Source organism: Molothrus ater, chromosome 3 (genome assembly GCF_012460135.2).
Source record: "Molothrus ater isolate BHLD 08-10-18 breed brown headed cowbird chromosome 3, BPBGC_Mater_1.1, whole genome shotgun sequence".
In the NCBI taxonomy this organism is placed as follows: domain Eukaryota; kingdom Metazoa; phylum Chordata; class Aves; order Passeriformes; family Icteridae; genus Molothrus; species Molothrus ater.
Window position 1 is genome coordinate 92,897,716 of NC_050480.2, and position 14,515 is coordinate 92,912,230.

A 14,515-nucleotide genomic window follows, 5' to 3' on the forward strand; every position below is an offset into this window, starting at 1 on the left:
GTGGCCCATTGCTCTATGAAGCTACATCAATACCTACTGCATGGCTCTCGTGTTGTACCACATTTTCTTCCTGTGCTCAGCACAGTGAGAGTCTGCCTCGAGTACTGTGTTCAGTTTTGGGCCCCTCACTTTGAAAAGGACTTTGAGGTCCTGGAGTGTTCAGAGAAGGGCAACAAGGTTGGTGAAGCTGGGAAAGGGTCTGCAAGACAGGTCTAATGAGGAGTGGCTGAGAGAGCTGGTGGTGTTTAGCCTGGAGAAAAGGAGGCTCAGGGGAACTCTTGTTGCTCTTTACAGCTACCTGAAAGATAGTGTGGTGAGGTGGGGGTTGGTCTCTTCTCACAGGTAATGAGAGATAAGACAAGAGAAAATGACCTCAAGTTGTGCTAGAGGAGACTTAGGTTGGGCATAAAGAAGAATTTGTTCACAGAAAGGGTTGTCAGGCATTGGAACAGCTGTCCAGGGAACTGGTGAAGTCCCAGTACCATGGAGGAACATGGTTTAGTGGTAGACTTGGCAGTGATGGGTTAACTATTGGACTCAGGGATCTTAAGTGTGTTTTCCAACCTAAGTGATTCTGTGATATTATGATTACTTTAGCACAGATATTTAGATGGCAATTTTCTCTACCACTATAGCTGAGCACCTTTACTTCCTCATTTAGTCTGAGAGGAACTTTGGGTAATGTGTCTAACACTGTGTTTAATTACTGCACACATCTGTCCAAAGCTGAGGATGATGAGATTTGATGTCTCTTTTCCCATTCACCCTCTTGAAGTGCAGACTCTCCCCAAAACTAGGCTCTCTGCCTCCTAGTTGGTTTGCAGGTGCAAACCCTTGGCCAGCAACAGCCCCATGAGTGCAGGTGGGGGACCTGAGAGCAGTGGCTGATCAACCCAGATGCCCACAAGCATGGCAGGGACTAAGTCATACAACACCCTTGTCCCAGTGCCAGTGGGCATTGGATCTCCCTGGAGAGCTCTGATCACCCTCCTCCTGCCTGGGTCCAAAGTTCTGCTTCTCTTCCCCCCTCTTTCTCACTTCCAAGTTGCTCCTCAGCTTTCTGACTGGGGTGGATGAGCGCCAGGCACACGTGGCTTTGAGAAAAGACATGGGCATGTCTCTTTGAAATCCCTGTCAGCAGCCACAAAATATGATTCAGTCTGCACATTTGGGTACAGGGCATTTCACTCTCTAAGCTTTGATTCCCCATGTGAAATGGAATCCTATTTTCAAAGATTTAAACTGGCAACACCGATGAAAAAGCAATTACATTGTGCAACACATATAAAAATTATGACAGTCATCTACCTTTCTGAAAATTTTGCAGTTTTATTCAGACTTATTAAAGGCTTTTCCCCCAGACAACATCTTTGTGTAAGTCCACTTCATCTGCCAGAATATCGAGTCATCAGAATATGCTCAATGATGAATCATTAGAACGTCACTAAAACGTGGTCCTCAGTATCAGTCATGGTCACAGGAATGCAATAAGCTAAGCCTTGGCAGCACACTTAGAGCCATCCAAATGTTTTTTGAAGGCTAATACACTTTTCACTTAATTAGAGTTTCAAATGATAAAGCTATTTCTTCAGTGATTCATTGCAATTATCATCTGTATTTAACTGAGACAAAAAAATGCACATAAACATTTTTTGGCATAAACACGCTTTAGTCAATGGGTTTGTCACAGAGAAAAATTAACCCCACAAAAAGATCTTTTCATGAGACAGCTTTCCAATACAAAATTTTAATTAAAATACTTCCAACACCAGCACAAAAATGTGAACAATTGTAGTTGTGTGTAGCTGTGTACGAAATCCCTTCAAATTTGCCAGAAAAATTGCCCAGAAGTAACGATTTTTGGTCAGAACAAACAATGTGAATTAAAGTCTCATCTTCCAGGTCTCTATGTTAGCCAAAGCATTTTTAGCAGCTTCTCCAGGAGCAGTGTATTTACATCACCTGCAAAGTAAAGCATGTCCAAAAAATGCTCCTGAGCCTGGATTGTTGTGCATATGTTTAGTGAGTACAACACACATTGAGTATCGCAGTGTACAGAAAAGCAAGCAGAATCCAAAGGCAACACCAACACAATCATATACCAAATCCAACTTAAGTGCAAATGACATGATATATGGTGTGGCTGATCATGCAGTCTATTTTTTGATAAATTCCTGGATGCCACTGGAGAGGTTGCATCCAAACAAGAATTTGGTAATACATAAAGCATATATTACCTCTACACTCCTGCTGCTTACTGCACTCATTTCTATAGCTGAAATAAAAACAACTCCACACCCAACATAAACACATCTTTGGTGAAGATAGTTACTTTTCTCTGGTATGTCTTCTGTTAGTTTTCATGAAGGAGTTCCTCTGAGCATCTTCTATTTAGGTTAGCTCAAAAAGTACTCTGTTATCAAAAAATCTGTGGCTGGTTTCCAAACAGCAGCTGACCTAATGATTCAAGGTGGATCACTGTGTTGGTTTAAATGAGAACAGTTTTAGTCCTATGTATTGTGATAGTTAATCTGCTGCTATTACAGCAGCTTTTTGTTTAGTGGTTTTATCTGCTCACACTTGAAAGAAGTTATTATCCCAGATTATCTGCATCTGAACACTTTTAAATCAATGAAGTTACAGAAGCAAGAAATCTGGCTTATTGTTATAGTTATTTGTCCTTTCATAGAACTTGAGAAGGAAGAAATTCTCTTGTGTGGGTTTTTCAGTTATATGTAATACAAGAGAGAAAAATTCGTTAAAAGCAATACAAAAATAGAGGGCATTCTAAGAAACTGATATGATTCTAGGGTTGGTTGGATATGTAACCTAATGGTCCAGAATGAATTGGCCCTATGAAAAATGAAATAAATAAATAGGGAAAGCCACTTCCCTATTGACCCTCATCTCTTTATTGCAGCAAATGGGCCATTTACAAAGAACTGAATGGCTCATGGCTCTCTGCATTTAGCATCCTGCTGTTTGCCAGGACATTTGCAATTGAATCAGACTTACTGAGCAGTTGCCCTGTGACTGAAGTTGCTTTGATGGTGTCAAAGCTCAATGCTCTGCTGAATGCTTGCTGTTCTCTGAGCACAATATTGTCCTCGGTCACATGTTGACAAAATTTTCTGATGCTTCACCATCTCAAGATTGGTGAGAACATCATTCTGAGTCCCAGACCACTTCACAGCATTCTGAGAGTGGAGTAAAACTTGCATGTGAGAAGCTGTTGTGAAGGAGTCGCTGCCAATTCCAAATCCTTCTATGGTCCCTTTCCCTACTGCTCTTTTATGGACATCCTTTATGGACATGGGCATTGCAGAAAATGTTGCCCACCATCCTTAACATGGAGCACTTTGCTTTGACCCTGGAAAGTTGTCTTGTACTGATTGTGGCTGCATTCGTGTCTTGTATGATAAACCCACTACTCGAGTTTTCTTGTTGTTTGTCCGCACAAAAGAAATTAGGACCCTGGGCCTGTGTAAGGTTCTTTTCAGAAGCAGGACCTAAGACAGCAAATAAAATGATGTAAAATCTCTCCTCTCATGAAGTATGATATTGTTCGTGGGGGGGATTGGTTGTCAAGACAAAGCATAGATGGAATACAGCAGTTAGCTTAACAGATGAGTACCCATGGAAAAAAAGAGTGAACAGATAGAAAAGAGTTGAGCAGCAGAAGTTCCATTTTGGCTTCTGTATTTTGTATGGAAAGGCTTTCTGCCTGTCTGTGTGCCATCTCTCCCTGGCACTGCCTGGTGGTGTATATGAAGCACAGCATCAGGGCCCCAAGAACGTCCCCCTTCCTGGAAGTTCAGGTGACAGCTTGGAGGTAGTGTGGCCAAGGACAGCCCCTTCCTTTGTCAGATTCCCAGATGTGTTATGGGAATGGTCCATCCTGTGCTGCCCCTGCTTCCCATGGGAGATGCTTTTAAACTGAGCAGCTACCAGCTGGCCTGTACTGTGCCCTGACATATCATGGGAAAGAAAAGTGTCAAGGCTTGCATCTGGGGATCAGTTTCTGTCTAAAGGTGTGGGATTATTTTGTTGATTTCTGTGGACTTTGTTTTGTTTTGGTTTGGTTTGGTTTTTTTAGTAAGAAAAAAGACCAGCTACATTTTCCACAAATTGCAAGGAAAAAATTGCACTCAGCCTGTTTTCATATAATGCCAAGCTGGTGTACTTCAGCTTGGAGAAATTATGATCTATTTAACAGCACTATTAACATCACCTGACGTTTCAATCAGCCAGTTTTGCTCAAAGAAGGAAAGTATTTCAGAAAAAAACTTGGGAATTAAAGCCCTGTGAATTTTTTCAGACTCCTTACTCAGAGCAAATTCATGTAAAATTTCAATTCTTCTGCCTACCTCTTTGGCTGCTGCTGACATGACATGTTAGAAGGAGAGTTTGTTAGAGATGCCAAAGTAGCTTCTCATAACTTGCATTTCTGTAGTCTTTTGGTAAGTTGAATGCCACAGTTGCTGAGAAAGAAGAACCTTTGTAATTTCTGGACTGAGGAATTGTTAAGCTTAGATCCAATGGCCCTGATTTTGCTTCGTGGTATGTACATCCTTTTGGGGGTTGACTAATTAGTTTTGTGGAGTTAATGAGTTTGGGTTCTAAGCACATGCACTCTAAATCACCACCTATTCACTGTGTTTAAGCACTTCAGATGCCTAAACTTGACTTCATTCAAGTCTACACAAAGCAAATAGGCTATCAAAAGTATGCTGTGCTGCTTTTATTGAACAGAAAAACATTATAGGTCGCAGTTAATGTGCAACTCATGTTTCTGGAAAGAAACACAGAAGTGGCAGCAAAGGAAGATGTAGTTCTCAGATCAGCTAAAAAATCACTGAAGATAAGAAGGTGATATATAGCAATTCTATCCTCTGAGGGTTGAGGGCCCTTAAATCAAAAAAGTCTGGTCATACCTCTCCAGCCCTGGAATGTTTTTTTTTGAAAAGAGGTAAATTTATATCAGGCTATATTTCAGTAAATAATCAAAGATCCCAAGTAATCTAAAGTTTCTCCAAGGTGTTTTTGTTTGTTTTTGTTTGATTTTTTTTTTCTGTAAGTGGGGAAAACTTATTTTTGTTGAGTCAAGTTTTCTTCCTGACTAGTATTGACCTGTACAGCTTTGTAGCATTTTACTTCGCATTCTTAGATGTACTTTAAAGATATTGGTGTTCTGTGTTCCTGGGACATTTTTTATTTCATTTCAACACCCTTATAGAACTTGAGCTAAGCCAATTTCCAGAGAAAAGAAAACATTATTTCTACACAGGATTAGCTGTTCATTTTGAGAATTTCCAGTTCCTGCTCTGGAGAGTAAGGTAGTCATGGGTATGTATAATCCCTTCTAGATATCCCAAGGTTGCAGTTTTCTCTGTCTATGAGTGAAGAGGAAACAGACAAAGTTATAACTAAGGCATTTGCAGAAATAATGGGTCGAACCCCAACAACAAAAGAATGAACTAAATGTTAAGTTCCTAATTTGGATTAGCTGCTTGCTATGTTTGAGGTACTAAGGAAATGTTTCAGTCATATGCTCTAGTAACAGATGAAATTCCAGCTGTTTTTGGAGCAGGAATTCCTGTGAGTATTTTGAATACACATACGGGCTGGGTGGAGCTATCCTTTATTACAGAAGCCTTTCCAGTGCTGTGCTTTTCATTAGTGGCTGTAACTGAGTCATTGGGATGGCAGTGTTTTGGTCACTGCTGAGCAGTGTGCACAGGGCATCAAGGCTGCCTCTCCAATCCCATCCACAGGACAGTGCACTGGGAGGGGGTGACCGTGTGGGACAGGACACAGCTGAGACAGCTGACACAGGGAAGCAATATCCCATTCCATGTGAGGTCATCTTGGCAATAAAAGCTAAGAGAAAGGAGGACTGGCACACTTGGTGTTACATTTGTCTTCTAGTGCAACTGCTTTTTGTGCTGTGGGCTCAATCTCCTAGGAACTGTTAGATATCACTTGCTGATTGGAAGTACAGAATAAACCCTTTTGTTTCCCTTTGCTTCCATGTGAGGCCTTTGCTTTTCTGTTATTAAGCTTTACATTGACCTAGAAGATTTTTATCTTATTTTTCCCTGTCCTGCTGAGAGGAGGAGTTGATAGAGCAGCTTGTAGGTGACCTGGTGGCCAACCAAGTTCAACCCAACGCACTTTGTTGCAAAATAGTTTTAGTTTCATCTCAAAGTGTTGCAAAGCATAACTAGGTATGAGATGCCTTCAAGTAGTTCCAGGTAGGAAGACAGCGTGAATTCCTTGTTCTAGAGGATTACTCAAATCTTATATTTAGGAGGACACCCTTCTGTTTTCTGTGCTTGAAATGTCCTTCTAAATTGCTGGAACATTTGGCAGAGCAGGAGATTCAGCCTAGAAACTTAAACACTTCTTGTTGCAAGCAAAGGTCTTTCATGAAGTTATTTTAAAATTCCCAAGGGTCCTTATTCTGAAGATGCTCACCTGCCTCTGTAAAAGGAGTTTATAAAAACATGGGATCGAAGTAGTACAAAGTGAATGGTTATTTTTCCAAGTTTAAAGTGCATTTTTGGTTACTCAACTAGAAATGAAAATTGGCTCTATTAAACCTTTCCTTTGGTACATTAAGCTTCATAAAGAAAGTTTTATATAAGTCACAAATTTCCAGACACTGTGTTATGTTATGCTATGTTACATTACGTTATATTTAGAACCAATCTAATTTTCAATCAATTTAAATTTTCAAACACACTTGAAGTCAGAAAACATTTACACATTACATGGTTAATTTATATAAATAAAAAGAATAAAATACATTATTGTTCTATTATTTGAGTGTGGGAAACACACATGATGTGTTAAATGCTATAAATATAGACATAATTTGCTAAGATAGTCTAAGGTCCAGGTTGTTGTTTAGTGAGATTCAGAAAAGCATTTAAAAAATTGGTTTATGATCAAGATTCATTAGGATATATAAAATCATTTATAGTATGATATATAAAATTCATTTAAGGTATTTTTGAAAAATGTATATTCTAGAGAGTATATCAGAAAATCTTTTGTTCTTTGCTGTGTGCAGTACCCTTTCAGCTAACACATGGGAACTAAAATAAATTCTAATCTGAGGTGGAATTTTTTTTCAAACTTTCAGAAAATTATATGTACCTCCATCTTGGGATGGTTCATTGAAAGAAGTAGACCGTCTGTCTTTCAGACGTTGTTATTGTGATTTAATAACACTAGGATAAGCAGATGTGCCATTTTTAGATGAATAGACAACATAAATAAGGAAGAACTAATTTTTATATTTAGTTAATATAAACAATTAAAAATGAAAGCAATAAATTAATGCATCAGTAACTGAATATCAGTGTATAGAAAATTGATTTTTATTTATTTTCATATTTTGCTTAAGTATGCATGACTTTTGGGTGGAAGAGGGAGAGGTCTTTCAAATTCCAGCAGCTAAATCTATCTGAGTAATATTTTTCAAGCACACTTGGTGGAGAGCAGAGCCCTGCAAAGTAGCTTGCAGGAAGGAGAGGCTTCTCCTGCTGCTGGGCCATGGGAGCTTCCCCAGCACCACAGGGAGGAGGAAAAGTATGGCAATAATTCACTGCATTGGTTATGAAGCTGGAGCAGGCCCAGGCTTAGTTCTGCCTGCCTGGGATGTCCTCTGGCATTTCCCAACAGAAAATGTTCCATCAAAACCAGGTCTGATAAAAATTTGCCCGCATACTTCTCAAAAAATATCATCTCCCCCCATGATCTATTCCAGTGCTGGGCCTCTTGTGCTTTCCTTGCCCCGTCTCCTGAATTTCTGGTGTAAACCTGTTATGCTTGATCCTTTATCCAATCAACCTGGAGAAGTATTGTCCACAAAGAACACCAAAGGGTCAAGACATGCAGCACTAAGGTATGAGTTAAGAAAGACAAATATGAATTTTTAGAAATTACTCAGGAAGAAAAGTAAGAAATGTTCTTCTGTTTTTAAAGGTATTAAAGGTATTGAGTGTGTCCAGAGGAGGGCAACTAGGTTGGTGAGGGGCTTGGAACACAAGCTCTGTGAGGAACGACTGAGGAAGTTGGGGTTGTTTATTCTGGAGAAATGGAGACTCAAAGGTGATCTTATTGCTCTCTACAACTTTCTGAAAGGTGGTTGTAGTCAGGTTGGTATCCTTCTCCAGGCAGCAACTGACAGAAGGAGAGGACACAGTCTCAAGCTGTGCCATGGGAAATATAGGTTGGATATTAGAAAAAAGTTTTTAATGGAAAGAGTGATAAATATTGGAATGGTCTGCCCGAGGAGGCAGTGGAGTCACCATCCCTGTATGTGTTTAAAAAAGGACTGTCTGGATGTGGCACTTGGTGCTGTGGTTTAGTTGAGGTGCTGGGGCTCAATGGTTGGACCCGATGATCTTGAAAGTCTCTTCCAACCTAGGAAGAGGTTGTGAATGGAATTCTGTGAATGGAATTCTGTGAATGGAACTATGTGAATTCTATTTTAGTGTAATGGGCTGGTTAATAATCTCTTCAGAGCAAAGGTTATGTGATATTGAAGTGTGTTCATGTCCCTCTGCACCAGTAAGACAGGAGATCCTAAAGACAGTAAGACAAGTTCAAAGTGAATGGAAAGTTGGACGCTCTCCTCTCTCCGCAGTACAGAACAATCAGAGCACACCACCACAGAATTTCACTTCTGGCTCCTGCAAAACAGCTAATAAATGCATTTTCCCAAAACAGTGCCTTGGAGTTATCCTTCTTGTCCACTTCCCATTATTCTTGTAGCTCTAGTTTCAACTGGATGTATTTAAGTGCAGCAAGAATAGAAAAGGTAGCTGGTGACAACCAAAGAAGACTCAGCAATGACAATCGATTGCTCAGCTTTTTAGTCCCTGAAACAGAATTTCAAAGGCAGCTCTTCTCTCCCCATCTTCCCTTATTCCCTTCAAAAAAAGGCCTGGTGTGTCTAATAGGATATCACACTTGGAAAGAGATTAGTTAGAGCAGATTCAAATCTAATTGTCTTTATAAGTGACTTAGTCATTTGTCTCAAACAATGGAAGACACAAGATTGTAATTAAGGCTTCTAGCTCATGGCAAGATAAAATGCACACCATGACAGCAAAGCAAGCAGTTGAACAGTGTAGCATGTCATAAAGTTATCACCTCAGAGGGAAACTATTGTTCCCTTCTGAGCCTGGGAGCTGTTCTCTAATTGACAAGGAAATTAGGAACAGATGATGATTTTAGAGGAAAATCTGCTTTTCTTCTGGAAATGTCAAATTTATCTCAGGTAACAGCATCAGCTTAGCAGAGGAGAACACAGGCAAAGAACTGCAGCTTGAGGTGTGACCATATCACCCAGCAGTGACCCCCTGGGCCGCAACAAGACCAAGCAAACCCAAAAACTGGGTATACATAAGTTTTTTATTCTTTGAAGACTACCTGGAGATATTTTTCAGATTGAGAAGGCAGGATTTGACTGCATATCCAGGTAATTAGGTGACTGGCAGTCTGGCCCCAGCAGTTGTCTCTTTGTGTGCAGAGAGCAGTGATACAGCCTGGGTGCAGTCCCAGACACAGGAGAGACTTTGTGTGGGGCAGGGTGCTCCTCCATCACCTTGCACCATCACATTTGTACCAGAGCTGAATCAACTTCTGACAAGGCATGTAGCTGGGCTGACAGAAGCCATGGGATTGCCCAGCCCAGAATTTCCCCAAGATTTTAAAACCAGTCTGTGTAGCCAAGTTGTGCAAGTTTTGGCTTTTTATCTCCTGAAGAGAAGGAAGGATATTTACTTCCTTAGCAGAGGAACTCAGGAGGTCCATCTATCCTCGAGATGTCTGAGAGACTGAAATCTCTTTAAATGCAGTAGGCTCCCCATCTATTTTCACTCCATTAAAGGGTTTATCTGAGAGAGCAGAACCTTTCCTGATGGAAATAGCAGAGTGGAGTTCAATGAGTGAGTCTTTGCTGTCAGGTGCACATTCCAACCACCAAGCTACAGCTTGTTTAGAAATGAAGTTATTTCAGATTGCAGTTTCTCATGACAAAGGAATGTGTTGCAAAACTCTTTTGACATATTCTTGCCCTATTCTTCTGTCTCTCATCCCTCCTCCAGACTTTTTCCCTGTTCTCATCCCTATGTACTTGCTTTCCAGCTCTGCTTCCTGTGGCTACACTGTAAACTGGATCTATTGATTTTGATTTGAAATAACCTCTCTTTCCTTTAATGATTTTCTTTAATTTCTGGCTTATTTTTGAGCTGGGTAATTTCCTGAGTCACAAGCCACACAAGCAGCTATTCTGGTCCTGCAAAAGAGCAATGGCACACAGCACCAGGTAGGAGTGAGCTGTGGGGTGTGACTATCTTAAAACTCCTGGATGCTTCATCTTTTGAAACCTTAGCTCAAGCCTTTCTTATTAAAGTTGCTCTTCTGGGCATAAACTAAGTACAGATTGACAAGCAGTATAAAAGCACACAAAAATGACATTCTTGTCTACTGTTTTGGAAGCTCCCCAGATGATGATGGATTTCCAGGCTTGATTTACAATGATTGGAACTGCTGGTTGAAAAGAAGGAGAGTACTCCCTATACATCACATCTGAAAATGGGAAATATGCAGTCCAATCCTCAAAAGCAGCAGCAGGAAACAAATCTGTAATGCTGTAAGTCAAAAAGCAAAGCAGAAAATAGTATTTTCTTCTTTTGGCATTGATGGGCATACAGCCTTGTATTTTCCTAGACTTTCTTGGAATGACATGTTTGTTTCAGAAGAAAGGGAAGCTTGTGGTTGGGATTCAGTTCAAAACCAAGATATCTGAACTACAGTTTGTACAAGTAGGCATTAGCCAGGACTTTATGCTCCTGTGACAGATGATGCAGTCATTCATGCCTGTAGAGCAGTTCACCTCATCCCAGGAGCAGCTGCTTGGGGTGGCACTGAGTTTCCTGAGCACAGGCTTCCTGTGCTGCTTGTGATGCCCAGGAGACCTGCCCAGGGCAGGCAGATAAGGCAGGAACAACAGACCTCTACGCTTTTGTGGCAGCAACTGAAGACATCACAGATAATTCACAGCATCTCAAATTACACTGGACAGCTCTGTTTCGGCTACTGAATCTTACTATAGCAGCTAGTCAGCTAAATAATTTTACAATTTCAATATCTGGTTGATAGCTTGTGTCCTAACTTTAGCAGGGTCTCACCTGGTCATATATCTGAATCCCTGTACATAGATGTATAAATTTAGATGTTTCACTCTCAGCTGAATCCCATTCTATTTGTTAAATCAAGCAAACAAAAAACTGCTTATTTTTAGAATAAATCAAATGTGGTGTAATGTGAATGCTTTTTATATATATGGGAGCTCTGCTGATAAATTGAGACATTATCCCATTGTGTCTTCTCTGGGAATGGACAGATTTGGCAGTGTCTCTGTGCAGTTCTGGTCCTAAACATTGACATCTTGGACTTTGGCACTTACACAGGGAGCCATGTGAGCTCCTATTTTGTGCATCTGACTGAAATGAGTAATAAATGACAAGTGATCAAAACCAGAAAATAGTTGTGCTCACATGAACGCCTGTGGTCTTATATTCCTCCAAAGATCTTCCTGAAATAAACCTCTTTGCCTTTATGAATGGATAAGGAGAAAAGTTGAAGGAAAAATCTCCCTTAATCCATTCAGACAACACACAGCAACTGCAAGATTTTATTTAATTGTGTATTTTAATGTTTCAGCCTTTCACCCAGATATAGTGAAATATTCCAAAGTCTGAACATCCAGTTTTTAGTATACAAATAATTTTCCCATGCTGTGTAAGAGTAGCTAAAAACCTCCCATGTTTCTAGCACAGAGCACATTCCCCATTTAACAGAAGTGGGCAAAAAATATGAAACAATAATAAGTGTTCTGAGAAAATTTTCTAAATTGGAAAAAAAATAGTATTTCACTATCAGTTATTTCACTTTCTTTGTTTGTCACTGCTTACTGTCAGAATAATTCAAGAACTTTTTTTTAAAGGTGCAGCCCCAGGAAAGTATTTATGTCAAAGCACTGTGACTTATTCCTTTAGCTGTTTGAGACTGGCTAGTGGAAATGTGTTTAAAACATGATGAAGTACTGGATGTCTAGTCATAAGTACATAGGTGGTGACACTTATATGCTGGGCATCAGCCTGGGCATTAGTGCAGGATTTCTCCTGTTTAAATTTGTCAATTTTTTAAAGCAGATGTTATTTAATTCCCTGGGCCTTTTTTTTTTTAACTGGAAATTAGTTATTCGGTTGCTTATTTTTCATTTGGACTGTGACAGGCTTTGATAGCTAAAGTGAATATTTTCTTTGAGGTTTACATCTGATACACCACCTTATCAAGAAGAAAAGGGCTACTAGTCTACTTATGGAAAAACTGTTGGCAAAAGCAATGAGTGCTGATTTCTCTTCCCTTCTAGTATTGATCAAAGTTGCCAATAAAGAGGTGCTTTATTTCACTGCTCTTAGAATTTGAGCTTCTCCCCATCCTCCTCAACTCCTCAGATTTCCTTGAATCTATCTTTAGCCTCAGACAATGTTTCTGGTTTGGAGAAGAAATGCCCTTTCAGTCTTGCACTTCCAATGGGGAAACCTGAGTCCTCAGACACCCTAATCAAACTGATATTTCAGGGCAGGCCAGAAGTGAAGGAAGAGGAAAGAAATAAATCACTCTAGAGCAGAGGAAATTACCAGCACAATACAGACACACTTGAAGCAAGAGGAATAGGTTTTCTTTTGATCTATTATTGTTAGTGTGTAGTCCCTGAATAAAATTAGTAGATTAATTGGAAAATAGCCCATAGCCCATTCATAGATAATGAACTAATTATGAAATCTTTAAACAACATGCCCTTACAGATCAGATGACTGCAGGGCTTACTGAGGCATGGCTCCTTCTGATTTGACAATAGATAAATCTTTTTGCAGTAAACTGATGGACTTCTCAAGCTGTCACGTGGCTTTTGTGTAGCCTGCAGATTTTAAAACTAGTTAAATGTTTGCTATTAAGAATGTGCATTCTTTAGTACTGCTTGAAGTGGCTTAAGCAGAAATGGAAATGAGAAAGAGGTTTGTGTGGCCAAGTGCCTTGCAGAGCCAGCATGCTCCTGCCATCTCTGAAGAGTGCAATTATTCTTGTCTCAAGAGTGGTGACTTCCACCCTACTAAAATACGGCTGCAATGCTTCCTTAGCTTATTCACACTAACAGGAGTGCTCCAATTCCCTATTAAATTCTCAGAGCTCTTAAAATCTGATTTCTGGTGTAAGTATTTTATGGAAAGTGAGTCTTGATGTTAGACTCCAATAATTATTTAAAAATTGCTGATTCTTTAGCTTTACCAACTTGTGAAACCCACACGTTGGACTATTGCTGGACACAGATTAAGAGAATTCATTAAAATAGCAGTGAACCAATAAGTCACTGACATTTCTTGCTGTATTTGCCTAGCTCTATTAGTTCCTAAATCTTTAAGACCTTTTTAAACATGTGGAGTGAGACTGAGAAAATAAAATGAATCTATTCTAATGGAGACATTTATCACTGAGGCAGATCTGCAAGCGAACAGATACTGGGAAATTGAAGGCATTGCTGTAAAAAAGTTGAAGCCTATGATCACGAGAATTCATAAACTTAACCAGTCAAGAGCAGTGGATAGCCCAGACCTCATCCAACTCGTTTGTCTGAGCAGTGAGCTGGAGCAATGATGATAGCTGAAGTGCTGGCAGTATGAAATACAGAAATGCTGAACATCAGGAATAATTCTTTCCTGAATAAATGCCATGGGAACGACTCAAAATCCATGTGGCTTCTTAAAATACTCATAAGTTACCTAAAGGTCAGAAAAAAGTATCCTGAGGTAACTGTACCTGAGTCAAGCATTCTCTGACCTTCAAGCTTCAATAGAAACTTGGAAAAAACAGAAAAGAAGGTATACTCAGAAATGGTGTACCTGAACAATGAAGGATAAATTTTCTGTTGGTGTAAATGAGCCAGTGTTGCTGATTATTTTATGTGATACATAAATTTTTAGGCTTCTTTTATTTACAGCATAAATTGTATCTAGAAGATGTGTTTTTAAAACATGCTATCTCACTTTGTCAGAATATGGAATATATATTAAATGTAAATTAGTACTTAATACTTATGCGTACTTCTAGATATAGATAAGACACTTTTCTTCTCTGCTTCATATCTTTGCCTCTATTTTCTATTATTAGTATTTGTCTTTTCAAGTGTATATGAAACAAAATCCCAGGGAGGTTGTGGAATCTGTACTAACACCTGCTTTTCTGGTGGAGTACCTCCCATTTAATAAGTCATCATCTTCTCGATAATGAAATATTTTTTGTAACATAAGATATAATTTCTAGGAGTGTACAAATGTTCATTGCAGAGCTATGACAAAGTGACATGTTTTCATTCTAATGACAAAAGTGGTATGCAAATAATATAGTATTACTGGGTATCCAGAATATGGCA